The sequence below is a fragment of the Amblyomma mixtum genome, chromosome 8 (assembly GCF_055824585.1).
Source record: "Amblyomma mixtum isolate Tamu chromosome 8, ASM5582458v1, whole genome shotgun sequence".
NCBI lineage: Eukaryota > Metazoa > Arthropoda > Arachnida > Ixodida > Ixodidae > Amblyomma > Amblyomma mixtum.
In genome coordinates this window covers 96,484,177-96,499,008 of record NC_143019.1, presented here as the reverse complement: position 1 = coordinate 96,499,008, position 14,832 = coordinate 96,484,177, and the positions used below count along the sequence as shown (strand labels likewise).

The 14,832-nt window shown below is 45.3% G+C and overlaps 1 pseudogene; it reads left to right on the top strand.

Annotated features, from left to right (window-relative positions):
* Positions 1 to 13,074: 13,074 nt before the first annotated feature.
* LOC149333639 (5-hydroxytryptamine receptor 1 pseudogene) lies at positions 13,075 to 14,139 on the top strand (annotated as a pseudogene).
* Positions 14,140 to 14,832: the final 693 nt, after the last annotated feature.

Below are 14,832 nucleotides of genomic sequence, written 5' to 3'. Positions count from 1 at the left end.
TTAGACTTCGCTAGCTACAGCAGCCTGTGGGAAAGCGTACAAATGAAACGGAACAAAATATTTAAATGAAATAAAGCTAAGCGAAGTGCGCCACGTGCGGCTTCTATTTTTCATCAGCCGCACATAGACGCTTCCAACGACTGCGATCGAACGGCTCAAAAACGAAGGCTATATGCCAAAGCAAAAATGCAAACCAGAATAAAGGTTCCCTTTTTCGTGTCGCATGAAGCATACGTACAATATTCTGTATTGAATTTAGAGCTTAGTACTGATTTTGTCTGAATGACTAATTCCTTCTTTGTGCAAGTCTTTGTGCCTTTCTGAGAAAACGACTCCTCGCGATTTCAAAACTGGAGCATGTAGGAACTACATCAATATGCGCGAAGAATGACGCTGCCATTTTTGACGCCGGCTTTAGAAAATGCCTTCGTCTTCGGTACGCTGGACTGATTGCTGCAATGACAAGGCTATAAATAACTGTGGCGTAAGAACGCCCCAATTTTCTGGATGCCCGCGTCAATAATAACCCGCTACATAACAATCACGAGTGGATCATCGGCGCTCGCTTTTCAATTATTTTGTGCGCACTCGGCGACCGCTATTAAAATGCACCGCGCGGCGTGCTGAACCTTGGCGGATAGAAAATTGGCATTGAATTATCTGGTGCTAGGTTTAAACAGACATGGCTGCTCTGCTGTCACAGTGCTTAGTAAAGATCAGGGTAAGTAACATATAGATTTAGTAAAAAGAAGGGCACGCATGCTCCTAACTAATAGCTTTTTAACCCTTTTAGAGGCCGCTGCTGCTTCTTTTTCCTATTTTGGTGATTCATAACATTGCCATCTTTTTAGTTATTGCAAGAGCTGAAGCGACATCCACAAATTTCCCGCTATCTTCTACATGGTGTCTCAGCTAACTTCAGAAAGGGTTTAAAAATATGCCGAGAGACTAAGACTACGCGACTGAATGCATGTCACTGGCTATTGTATTCGGAAAGTCATACTATTTTTTGTGTGTTCGGCTTTATTGCACGAGTAGTCGAGTTTTATTAACCAACTTCGTAAGCAATGAAGTTAGGCAAATATTTCCGATCAGAAAATTGTAGAAGGGTCCACAAAACGTCTAAATCGACTTTTTCTAATTTTCTATTTATTACATATTAGTTTTCGCTCCCTGCAGGTGCCTGCATAACAAAAAAATACAACGTGGCATGCCCGCTTGCGCGCCGCGATTACAGTGCTCGGAAACGTTGCCCCTACAAACGAAGTCATCATTATGTGTGTGTGCTGCTGCTTAAAAGGTAGCAGGGCAGCGACGCAGGCGCTGGATGTGCGATTTACGCCAGCGCAAGCGACAGCGCCTCGTCGTCCTGCCGCTGTCATGAACCGTTTCGAAGGAAGCATACCACAGGCATAAATCGCAGAGTCTGCGTCGCTGCCCTGTGACCTTTGAAGAAGCAACACGCCTGGCTAAGTCACCTGTTAGATGGTACGTGCTACTTTGAGAGGCCTGCAATTGCGGCGCGCAAGCGGGAATGTCACGTGGTATTGTTTTCTATTTCCCAGGCATGTACAGTAAGCAGAAGGAACTAATACGTAATAGATAGAGAGTTGAACTGCTGGATATATATTTTGCGGAACGTTCTGTAACTTTCTGATTAAAATTGTTAGCCTAACTTCATTGCTCGCGCAGTTGGTTCAATTATATCGATAATTGTGCAGTTAAGGCGAATACAAAAATTAGCGTGACTTACTCCATACAACAGCCAGTTACATGCTCTTGGTCGCGTCGTCTTGAGTTCCTCGGCATATTTTTAAACCCTGGCTATATGAAGCTGGCGCATTCTGTATAACGCCGCCAGCTTAATTTATTCATACAGGAACTGCAAAAGCCCCCGTTGTCTTGTGTTAAAAATTGACACTGTGAGTATACTCAGTGCCGTAGCATATGTCTTCGTGACAGACAGACGATAGGTAGAATTTGGGCCAACAGATACGACCTGTCCATAGTAGAAATAACGAAATCGATCACGTCCATGCGCAGATTACGAAGATTATTTCTTAAATGCCTTTTGTTTAGTCCTTTAAGCGCAAAATGCAGCAGCAATTGGTGGCATATTGATGATCGCAGGCACTATGTATTGCATCTGTGTACAGCAAAGCTTGAATCTCGTCTTCCCAATGGTGCATACTCAGTTAATTACCAGTTGAATTAAAATTCCTTTTTTCAGGTTAAAAATCCCAGGAGTGGCCAGTTACTACAAGAACATAGGCAAAATGCCAAAAAAGCTTCTGTTGCTGCTGGCATCTGTACTGCATCCGCCGGGCCACCATCTATGGTGCAGCATACTAAGAAATATTGGGTTCTCCGAATGGGCATGCTTTACGATGTGCGTGCGTAGAATGCTTTCACCACGATTGCATACCAGACATGTCCACGCACTTATATGGCTCTTACTCTTGGCGTGACACGCATAGTAAGAAGACGAAGCATAAAAAAAATCATCCAGAAAGGCGCCCGCGATATGACCGAACATGAGGAGTCAGCGCACAGGGACGGCAATCTAAATGCCGGGAGCGTTTTCCTGAGCAAGAATGAGCACTCGCCATGGGATGAGGCGCAGACTGGGGCAATCCTCAACAGGCGCGTACAGCGGCTACAACACGTTATTCACGGGGCATACATGCCAGCGAGACAGCAAAGTATCAGCGGAGTGCTTACTTTGCCCTTTTTGGTAGACCATTGGTATGCATACTGATCTATTAGCCGAAAAACACATCACTAAATGTGGTAAGGCGCTCACTACTGTTGAAGAGAAGAATGGCGTGCAGTCATTCAAGCTAAGGTGTAGCCCGGAAAATAGCTCTCAGGACTTTTTCTTTTAATGACGTTGCTTACTAATAGACGCAACATGCGCCAATCTGTGAGGGTCTATAATCTCAAAACGCCGATGAAGTTATCTTCGAAAATTGGATTAACTTTTTAGCGCTAAAAGCAGGCACACAACACCGAGCACAACAAGAAACCTTTATCTGCATTTTTGCAGCCAGGAAAATGAATCCAATAAGCCATTGCTAACTGGCAGAATTTAATGCATCCTCGAAACTGATTGTCAAGTACTTGCTGCTTTCCTAGTAAAACAACAAAATGTGTAGTTCTTGCTTCAGGTAGGAAGGATAGCTTTGTTTCTCTTACAAGACAAACGCCTCGGGCTTATCTCCGGCTTTTTCCTAAGTCCTGCTAACACGTGCGCTCATTGCGGAATCTTGTAAATAAAAAAAAACGGCTTTTTGAGGAACGCAAATGGCGCAGTAAGTGTCCCACATATCTCTGGGTAGACTCGGGCCATCCCGTAAGGGAAGAGATAAAGGAGGAAGTCACAGAAGAAAGGAAGACAGAGGTGCCGTAGCGGACGGTTTCTGAATAATTTGGACGGCCTGGAGATCTTTAACGTGCGTTGACATCGGACAGCACACGGGCGCCTTTTGCGTTTCGTCTCTATCTAAACGCTGCCGCCGCGGTCGGGTTGGCGCAGAAAGTTTTTGGTACTCTTAATCACAACAGCCAATAAAAAAAATATTATCTTTTCGGTAAGTGTAAAAAATAGGGAGGAATCAAAAATGGTCGCAGATACTTAGGCATCCATTGTGTTTAGGCTTATTCGAGTTAAATGCCTATATGCGACAAACTTATGCTCATTTTAGGTATATGTTTACTGTTATTGTCCCCCCTGCTATAATGCCCCTGGGCGCTGCAGGTACTTGTATAAATGTATAAATAAAACTTATTTCGATCACATCACTGACAACGGGCTCCCTCCTATCTGCGCTTTAGGATCTTTTCAGTGGCCAGCGGTCTCACACAGATGATTTCGGTTACGACACATCAGGAAATCAGGGCACATATAGTTGAGGAGCAGCAGGGCGTAAAGGTGTCGAGGCAAGCCACGCTGTTACCAGCCTGCAAAAGCTGGTTTCCTTCAAGTGGCCGCCAGACAGCGGTCAATATCGCTGTGCGGTGTTATGTGTACAGCACTTGGGAATCAAGTTCAGTCATCTAGGCCACTGCCGTACCGAAAGAGAACGTTCGGGCGTTCTCTACATGACAATGTCCGCAAACGAATGAGGGTTCGTCGCCGCCGGAAAGTGATGCTGCAGCTGTCATGTACATGCGTTCGGCTGTTCCTTTGTTTGAAGGAGCTTGAATTGTTATTATTTCTTCTTGTTTTTTGGAGCCTCACATCTATATTTCCTCGTACAAAGGAATAAAACATTTTGTTGCAAGTCAGCTCACGTTATCCCTGTTAAAATTCGTTAGTGACTGCGACATTGCAACTAGCGTGGAAACCACAAGGACAGCGACAAAAGGAACCGACGGGACAGCACGCTAGTGGCCGCAGATTGCCGCAAATGCATAGTAAAAACAACAAGCGGTAATGAAGAAAAATGCGTTCCACTCTTTAGCCACACGAGAGTGCTGAGGCGGCTTCATAGGCAGGGTGATAGGGAGATATTTGAAGCTTTTTGCATTGATAAGGCATGGGACAAGTGGGAGAGCACACCCTCAGTAGCCCTCACGAAAAAAGAGATAATCTATCTGTCAAAAAACTTGCTCGTCAATTTGGTTTAAATGTTTACTCTTTGTTATGACAACCTGCTTCGTGATAAAGAGAAGGGCTGCGCTTCTAGCTTGTGAGATGTTTTTTGTTTTTATTTTCAGCCGCGATCGCAGTTCGCAAATTGATCCACTGAGCAGTCAGTGCGAAGTGAACGCTCGCTTTCGCCGTTCTACCATCTGGAACTGCACCTGGTCTTAACACGCGCCGAAGCTCTCTCGTTCTCTTTGGGAACACGTGGGTAAGCTTATATAGCCGCGAGTTGTATATGGCAAACGGCATTACGAGAGCGCGCAGACTCGTAATGCCTCATTGCCCCGCTTATCGTTATAGGCCTTTGTGCACCTCAGTGTGAACCCCCTTTTCACGTATCATGATTATGCAAACATCTTTATACTTGCCTAGGAGAGATACGACCTTGTCGAGGATCCAATAAAGATGTAGTTTGATTACCGTTTTATCCTTCTTTCGTTGCTTACGTAAGGACATGCATACCTCTCGGTGCCAGAAGGCAGTTCCTTTATTCAGACTGATTACGAAGGACTCCGTGGACGAGGGGGGGGGGGAGGGGGGGATGAAGGTGGCTTTATTCCTCGCTGAACACTTCTGCAGAATGCACGTGCACTAAGCTGAAGAGTACAAGTGCACAGAGCGAATCGGATTGATATGTGTGAGGCCTCTGTCACGTAGTGGTTGAATTTGCGCTAATTATAACCCTTTCAAGCGCTTTGTGCGCGAGTCTACGCATCGAACTCTCACTTGTTTTTCTCAGTGTGCATTGCCCCTTGGAGTGATTTCATTGTTTCAGGCGAATATAGCTTGTTCTTCTCGCGAATGAGGTTACTTGCGCCGTATAACGAACTCAGTGAATATTCCGCATGCTATCCACCATTTCTGTGCAAACAGATTTTCTCACCAGTGATAACATCAGTTATTTGCATAATTTAATATGCAATCTGCATCTTGGAAACAAAAATCGATTCCCCAATTTTTCGGATGTGACATGAAATATCTTGACATTGCAAGTTGCAAATGGTATCGATTATGACACTTTGTACGAAATTCTGAACATGTTTGTAAATTATTAAGTGTTGATAATCTGCGCTGGAAAAATAACAAATTGTCTTTTTTGAGAGCTTACCATAACACTTAGGGGCGAAAATACTTTTTTTCGACGAAAATAAAAAATGACACCTCGAAAGGGATAATTACGATGATCAACTGATAGGAGCAGGGGCTCTGCTGAGTAAAGGCACTGTGAATGTGTTTCGGCTTTAGTTTGGAAAGCTGATACTAATGAGCGCTTCTTAGTATTAGGCCGGCTGCTTCTGAGCCGTATTCTAGTGCGTAGGGTTCTTTTTTCATTTTTCTGGGCGGGGTGGGGGGATGAGAATATGCACATCCTGATGAGTGCGCCACTAGTGAAGAGGGAATTATTTTGTCCAACACCATAAGTCAGGCGCTCGGTAGGTCTGGAGCCTGGTTCGCTAGCACTAAACGGCACTCCAGTTGCGGGACGATAGCGAGGAAGTCCAGAAGCGGAAATTAATTTGATGAGTGCTGACCGGGGGGGTGGGGGGGGGGGGGGGAGAGAGAGAGGAGAAAACAGAGTTCTAACTCGCTAGAGAATCTGGCTGGTTGGGATTGGAGAGCCTAGAGGAGCCTGGGAAAGAAAGAGTCAGGCATATTTAATTGTAGCGCTTGTGTTTTTCGAAACCTTGGTGTTTACGTAATGTGTCAATACTATAGCAAATACTGTTCGCCAATACTCTTAACTCTCCCTACAAGGCATGACAACACCTATTATGCTCTGTATTTTTAGGGGGCATAAACTATAAAGACACGATGGGTTAGCTCTATAAGGCACATGACCAGATGATGCAGACGTGACCGCCACATAGACCGTTTAGAGAAAGGGAAAGAGCGCCCCATTTTTCGATGCTGCCTAACTACGAATTGTACTCTTTTGCTTCACTGTATTGTGAAACGGCACGATAAAATTCTCAAGTAGATCAACGAGGCTACTTTCAGGCATGTTTATGCGTCACAATTTTCCCACCGACTGGGACTACCCGTGCACATTACGCGATAAAAGGGCATGATATAGTAGTAGCTTCACCCGTCGGATTTCTTACCGAATATGTTTCATATCATACCTGAGATGTAACATCCAGAGTTCCTGTATTGCAGCTTCAGCCATAGCCTTCCTACCAAAGCTTTGTGAACCAACTGGGGTACCATAGAATGCGCTGGCATTTTATTACACTACGCAAAAATCAAATTACTACTCGCGAGGTGGACTCCTGGCCGTGGATTTGTTTCGCTCATGCGAGGCCATGGGTAACCAGGAGAAACCAAATTTGGGGAAGCAAATGGCATGCAAAGGTGAATTGTTTAACAGTGGTGTTTGGTGGCTGAAATGTAGTAACGTGCGGCAGCCGAGCGGCCGCACCGAAGAATCAGCCAAGACCGGTGCAGAACAAGGAATCAGAGTTGACTCGTCTGAAGCTTCTTTTATAAGCAGCGGTTGCTTATCCGCTGCTGCTATCAGTGCGCGTCATGGCAGAGTGACGCGTCATGCACTTGACGCTATCACAGTGACCTTGGTGTCTTAAAGTATAGTTACGTGACAAAGAGCTGTTCACACATTTCAGCAGTATAAGCACCTTTGATTGTACACGGTCATCTAAACTGTTTTCTTTGTGGTATGAAAGCTTTAGTTAAAAAAGCGAAAGAAAACAGGTCCATGGTAATGGGATGACTTTGATTACAGCATTGTTATGCTGCATAATGGAAAAGAGCAAGAAATCTTGCATGAGAATGTGACTTGTGCGCGTTGCATGATTGACAGTAAGTACTCCAGTCCACAGACGTCGTGCGTAAATTAATAGCAAAGTCAACCAAAGTGCACCCGCATGAACCATACTCTTCATTGGCGGCGCTGCAATGTTTCGTCGCACAAAACAAAATTGTTCATGTAAAGCGTTTGGGCCGCGGCGAAAACGAGAGCAGATTCTTTACTGTGACAAGGCCACGGATGACTTACAGAGCTCCTAGTTTTGCGTTCTCAACACGCTGTACTGAAGGATAGGAAGAGGCTATAGTGACTTCGGCTAAGCGAGAAGCCTAGTATCTCGAGATAATTCCACACCCTTGAGCGCACCAGCGCTTTGGCATTCCTGGACTTTATGCCAGCTGCTTTACACATTCCAGAGAGAAACTGCGAGGTGTGATTGGTAAATACTGAAGCTCCGAACCGAACAAAAAATCGCGGAAGCGGACTCCATAAAAAAGGAAGGCAGTGCCCCACGCTCCAATTTGCACAGGAGGGGGGGTGGGTGGCTGTTGATGAGAAAGAGCGTGCGCAGTGACCTCGAAGGATGTTTTCAACACATCAGGTGTTCATCGTGAGTGCAGAAATAATGGAACCATATTTCATCCGAAAGAAGCAGCTACAATCTGTAAGCCAGCTGTAGTTATTCCTTGTTAATAAAGAGGTTTAGTTTATCTTCATTATATATCTATAATTTATAATCATATTTGGAATTTAAATCTATCTTCAGTATAAATTATGACAATGACTTGGGTCAAGAGGGGGAGAGGGGAGTAACGGCTCGATTTTTGACAGGGGTTCATAACGTGGCATATGCTTTTCATATTGTCATAGCTCTTGAAAGTGCTGTGTGCAAGTGCTCTGGCCTTTTTATTGTCAATTTATTCTATGTATAAAAGTCTTTTTAATAATAATTTTAGTGGAGAATCAGCGCTCGTTTGTGTCTTCTGCTTTTTCTTTCGTCTGGTTCTCGCTGAGAGACTGATGTTGAGCTACTACTACCAACTCGCCCAGCTATCCATCCTTCTTTAGTGTATTCCTACATCAGATGTTGTGCAGTCTTGGAATTAGGTAGTAAGGCATAGTGATTCACAGAATGGTCAGTTAACTGATTCCTATCCACAGATTTCTCTTCAAATACAGATCTGATTTGATCAATCTCTGTGATACAGGTAAAACTTAGGCCAAGCATTCCGCTGACGAAATTTATGTTCAGTATCTTACACGTAGCAGAATCCTACCTTTCCGAGATAGGAATATCAGTGCATTTATTATTGCCGCGCTTTTTTACTTCAATGGCACGTGCTCAGACTAAGACAGAAAAGGCAGAGTACTATAATCTGTACTTGTGATCACATTTTTCCTACCTTCTTTAAACTTCAGTTAAATATGCCACAATTTTCTTATATAGTCTAAGCTGTCAGCATTGAAACAACTGCAGCGACAATTGTCATTGTCTGCTATTCATCTAGACGTCAGTGCAATAGGGCTACGTGATCTATTTCCTGTGCCGGTAGTTCACGCGACGTAAATCTTCGTAGATGACTTTAAATGACTTTCAGGATGAGGGCAGGTCCACGATGCATCGTCCCCGTGATTGTCGTTATAGCCAACTATCTTGTCTTCAGGGAAATAGGAGTTGAGCCTCGAATCAATATTCTCCTCCCATGTTTAAAGCTTCTCTTTAAGTCTGAACGACGCTTAAGTTCTTCTCACGAGAGCCCCAATTCAACCTTGCTTGTGTAGAAAGCGCGCTTAGAAAAAAAAAGCAAACATCCGAATACTTTATGCTAAAGCCGTTTTCTACACTGCTCGGAAACCCATTAACGTCCCTCTTTTCACAAAAGTTCTCGCATTTCCTCCCATGAATTTTTTTTTTCGTTGAGGGACCTATTTCCTCACTAGAAACTTCGATATTCATGCAATATTCATGGACGTTGTCCGACCGGCAGTTCCTTTACGCAAGTGAAAAACGGCGACAGGCGTGAACGAGAACTCTCTGCGGCCTGACAAGACATTCGCCTTGATGACAAATCTCAGCGGAACAACTTTTCTTTTTATTTCTCCTCTTACCCAAGCTATTTCTTTTTTTTCCTATTGCATTAACGGCTCCGGAACACTATCAAAAGAAGAATGTTTTAAATTATCGCAGCTGCCAATCCGGCGTAAAACAGCAGGATAATGATTTCAGGAGACTGCTTCCTGTATGCTTATTCGCTCGGAGCGAACATTTTTTTCCGGGTGTTCTGAAACGTTTTCTATTTTTCACACGAAAGCGCATTCGGTTTCTTTATGGTTTTGGAGCCGTGTCATTTATGAGACAGTCAATTTAGAAAACGGTTGTGCGAAACTAACGGTACCAATCTCGGCATTTTTTTTAGCTTGTCTTTGAAAAGTATCGTAATACTTACTCGCTGTCGTCCCTTGTGCATTCGATCGTCCCCTGCGTTCATTTAGAGTCTAAGCGACCTGGTGTGAAAACCCTTCCTTTAATTTCTTCTCCTTGAGAGTTAAAAACCCAAGAAATTTAGGCAGAGACTAGGATAATTAGCCGGCATGTTACTAGGCTGTATATCAAATCATCAAGTGAGAGTGTCACGTGAATTAAGTCCAGGTGTATACTCACTGGGACCATCCCCCGCTTCGACGAGCATACAGATTTGCGGAGCGTAGTGTGTACTATCACATTAAGAGAAAACATTGCAATGTCTGCCGGTGGCCTCATGGCGTAGTTGTATACGTATACATATTTTGCACAAGCCTCTCGTTCGTGTACGAAGTCTTTGTGCTGCTGTCACTACTTGATTTGGCTGCATTTGTAGTGCGCAACTTACATCAACGCCTTCTTTCCTAAACGTAGCATTGAGTATTGTGAAGAAACGTTAGCTTTCAAGATTATTTCCACAAATGGCTGAAAGAAGAGTACCTCCCGACCCAGCCATCCGTGTCATGAAATAGGTTTACCCCACACTAGGCTTAACGCCTGCTAGATTAACTTTCAAGCTCACTGTTTAGTCGTGACAAAAAGGGAACCAAATACTTGCGGCAAATTTTTCTTTCCTCTGAGGAATATCCTCGTAGTTAATGCGCGGGAGGTTTTTAAGCCAACGTGCAGATAAACAGAAGAACCATAAGTGTAAGAGGAAGAGCCCGAATAACGAGAAAAAAAGATGAAGTAGACCTTATCTTGTTCCCTCCCCTGGCACCGTGTAGGATGCCCAGATGTTCGGCAAAGTGACGCGTAGCCAACATACGCAGGTAAGTTCTCGAATTAACCCAGAATTGACTTAAAGAGGAAGCTGAAGAAACTAGTAAGCAACAATCACACCCAAGCGTTAGCAATAAGGGGAAAAGTAGAGAAATTCAGGATGTCGCTGCAAAAAATTTATTTCATTTCAACCAACGACAACTACTTCAGTGTTCGAGCAAAGGATGATGTCTTCCAGAATATCAGTACGGAGTGAACAATGGAAGTCGGAGATTAGATAGAATACTAGAAAGATAATGCTAAGCGCTCTCAGTAGATGCGAGATTTGGTTCAGAAGCGCCGAAGCATTAAAGTCGACAACCGCATAACCACAATTGATTTTATAAATATGTTATAGCCAAGTTATTTAATAGGCACAAGTTAAAATACATTAGGAAGTATTGTATGGAGAGAATCGAGCATCCTCTAACGAAATGAGGTGCCCTAAAATCGGGCAAAAGAAAAATAGGCAAAGGCGAAAATGAGGTGTAAATAGACAATGAGAGCATCACAAAAGAAAAACTTCCGGAAGCCATGCTCTGTGAGAGAGAACAAATTGTTATCCTCCAGAAAATTAACAAGATGTGCAAATATCTGCACCATTATTTTGCATGCTATTGATCTCAAAGATGCTTGGTTTGGTTTATGCGGTTTAACGTCCCAAAGCGACTGAGGCTATGAGAGACGCCGTAGTGGAGGGCTCCGGAAATTTCGACCACCTTGGGGTTCTTTAACGTGCACTGACATCGCACAGTACACGGGCCTCTAGAATTTCTCCTCCAAAGAAATTCCAGCCGCCGCGGCCGGGATCGAACCCGCGTCTTTTGGGTCAGCAGGCGAGCACCATAACCGCTGAGCCACCGCGGCGGCGATCTCAAAGATGCGTGTTAATAGTTAGATGGACTCTGTCTGTGGCTATATGTCCTGGTATGACCAGAGCAGTCTTCCAGTCTACACTGGGACACCATGATGATACGATTATGCGAATATGCATTTGATGACGATGTAACTATACTCTTTAGCATTCCGGGTAAATGTACCATTTACACCACGAATTCTGCTGGAAGATGTTAGTTTTAAATCGGTAATCGGTATGATGCGTTGCAAGTCTAACATGGTGGGATACATCGCAAAATGATTGCACAGTTGGAAATCGGAATGTCGGAGTACACTGGGTGAAGAAGGAAACGACTTAACGAAAGAATCATTTAGTACAGTAGCACAGAGGTGGTCAGGAGTAGGTTCGCAAGTGGGTGAAATAACGACACTTTATTGGTGTTTCCAGGTTTTATTATGTTCCAGAAGCGTTTTGGATTAGTCTTCAGATTGTTCAGGAGGGTTACTTTAAAGAAGGTGAATTTAGAAGACTTTAATGCTCGTTAATATGCCGAAGCAGCTGTCGTGTATGCTGTCTAATGGGCAGGTTTTAATGAATACATAGCAATTGGGAAACGTCTTGTTTTCGTTAGAAAATCGTTTTAAATATCTGTTATGCCATGGAGCACGGCTATTGGAGCTAAAATGCCGAAGAGGGTTAAGACGGTGAATCAGTTAAGACACTTTATTTTGTCACATGCACCACTTTCTTTCTACTGAACGCTCGAGACAACCTGATAAGAAAATTTCTAAAAAGGAGCCTAATTATTAAGAACTACAAAATGAGCTATGTTATAATCACTAACGGCCTTGGGATGTTTAGACTACAGTACACACGATAAATCGAACGTCAAATGCGAGATATCATGATTGCTCAGGTCGCGCGTATGTATTACGTGTGACGTGGTATTTTCACTTCATGTTAGTGCAAGGTGTAGACAGGCGGACAAGCTTATACTAATGAGCCCGCCGTCTAAAAATGGGTCCCCGAGGCATGGTCTCGTTCGACGAGTGACAAATCCAGCCTTCTGAAAACACGTGTTTAGTCCGGATACAGAAAAAAACACTTTGCAGAGCACAACATTGGACGACAACATTACAATTTCAATATACACATATTTTAAGCTCTTCCTGCTAAAGAAACAACGGGCGCCCCGTCCCCTAGTGAATGTGCTAGCCAGTAGCTGAAGATATGCTGCTTCCTGATCTAATCGTGGAGTCAATTTCGGGTTGGTGGAGCTTGAGCTCTCCATCCAGCCCCCTCCCCCACTCCTCCTACCCCACCCCTCCCGCAGTGGGAGCTTATGCAATGTCCAATATGTTACGGCAATTCCTAACGACCGCATTTTGTACTTTTCATTCTGTACTTTTCTTGAATTCATGTCATGTTTCATTACTGGTGAATGGTATCTCATGTATAATGTGATTTTTGTTCTCTTTCCTATTTTCACCTCTTCTGCAGGCATCTATGTCGAAACCTTCATCTGAACCAGCAGTAGCCTAAGCTGCGGCGGCGGCCTGCCGTGTCTCCCATCACGCTGAGTGCCTTGGCTTTGGGCGTGTGCCTGGGCGCGCTCATCGTCGCAACGGCAGTTGGCAACGCGCTCGTCTGCCTCTCCGTCTGCCTCGTGCGCCGCCTACGGCACCCCTCCAACCACCTCCTGGTCTCCCTGGCCGCCTCGGACCTGTGCGTGGCGCTGCTGGTCATGCCACCCGCCTTGCACCTCGAGCTTACGGGCCACCGATGGGACCTGGGTCGAGCGGCCTGCGACGCCTGGGTGTCCGTGGACGTGGCCTCCTGCACCGCCTCCATCTTGAACCTGTGCATGATCTCCGTGGACCGCTACCTGGCAATCACGCGGCCTCTGACGTACGGTGTGCGACGTACGGCTCGAAGGGCCTGGGCCTGCATTGGCGCCGTCTGGCTTTTAGCAGCGCTCATCAGCGTTCCACCATTACTGGTCCTTGGGAACGAACACGGGACTCCCGAAGAACCCAAGTGCTTCGTCTGTCAAAACCTCGCATACCAGCTGTACGCCACTCTTGGAGCTTTTTATATACCTTTAGTCGTCATGTTGTCCATGTACTGGAGAATTCACACTGCGGCTAAAAAGGTCGTCGAAGCAGAGCACAAGGCGAGACCTGGTCCTCGCACAAGAAGCCTCAGGGTAGCTGTTAGAGAACGCAAGGCTTCTATAACGCTCGGAATTATTCTCTCGGCGTTTACTGTGTGCTGGCTGCCGTTCTTCGCATTTGCGCTTGTGAGACCACTGGGAGGCACGCCTCTTCCAGAACTGGCGCATAGCTTCGCTCTCTGGTTGGGCTACGCAAATTCGGCGCTTAACCCTGTAATTTACGTCACGTTCCACCACGACTTCCGACGAGCATTCCGGGATCTGCTGTGTCTGCGCTGTGGGAGACGTAGTGCTGGGAAGCGCAGGTTAGAAGGTGCGAGTATGAACGGTGCTGCGGGAGCCCTGCTGTGCGCTGTGAATAACAACCACCCGTCCTGGGCCTGACCTTGGCGGACGTCGCCTGGTGACTGCCGTGTCTCCAGCGTCGACATGGACCAGCGTCACAATCAGCGTAGAAAGAAAACCCAGCGTCGGGAGGAGCAACGGCAGATGCACACCTTTTCGTACTCACCCTCTTTCTGTTACATGACGAAGCAGCTTTGAAGAGAGTAATACATGGCGGCAGCATCTTGTGTTTTGTGTGAATACATAAATCTTAATGAATTTTTTTGCTACATTGTACGGCTCCCACTTATGGGGCATATACGCGGTGACTGTGTTCCTCTCACCACCAAGAACCGCAATAAATAACTTCCCAACCACAAATGCTTCTAGTGGTATTTATAAACACCAAAATTGAGCCTCCTTAAAACGGCGGAATGAAGTCCACCATGCCTCACCTAGTTGAAAACACATTGGCGTCTTGTGAACTATGGCGGGTGGTATCTACAAGCCTAAAGCGCACGCTCAGTAGTCCGCGGGGCGACGCGAATAGGTCAGTTTCGCTGGCCACTGCACGAGGGCACTATGGTATCGTCGTAGCCGATCTCCCTTCGTGTTCATCTGGCACCCTCTCGCGTGGTGGTTTGCGTGTCGCCGTATACATCAACTTCGACCCATGCGCAAAGCATCCAGAACACTACTATCGCGTTGCTTCCTTAAGGTGCCTTAAATGGTTTCAAAATTTTACGGTGCTGTACAACTAAGGCACCAATCACCAATCTCTGCCTGAAGCCGGAACTAAGCC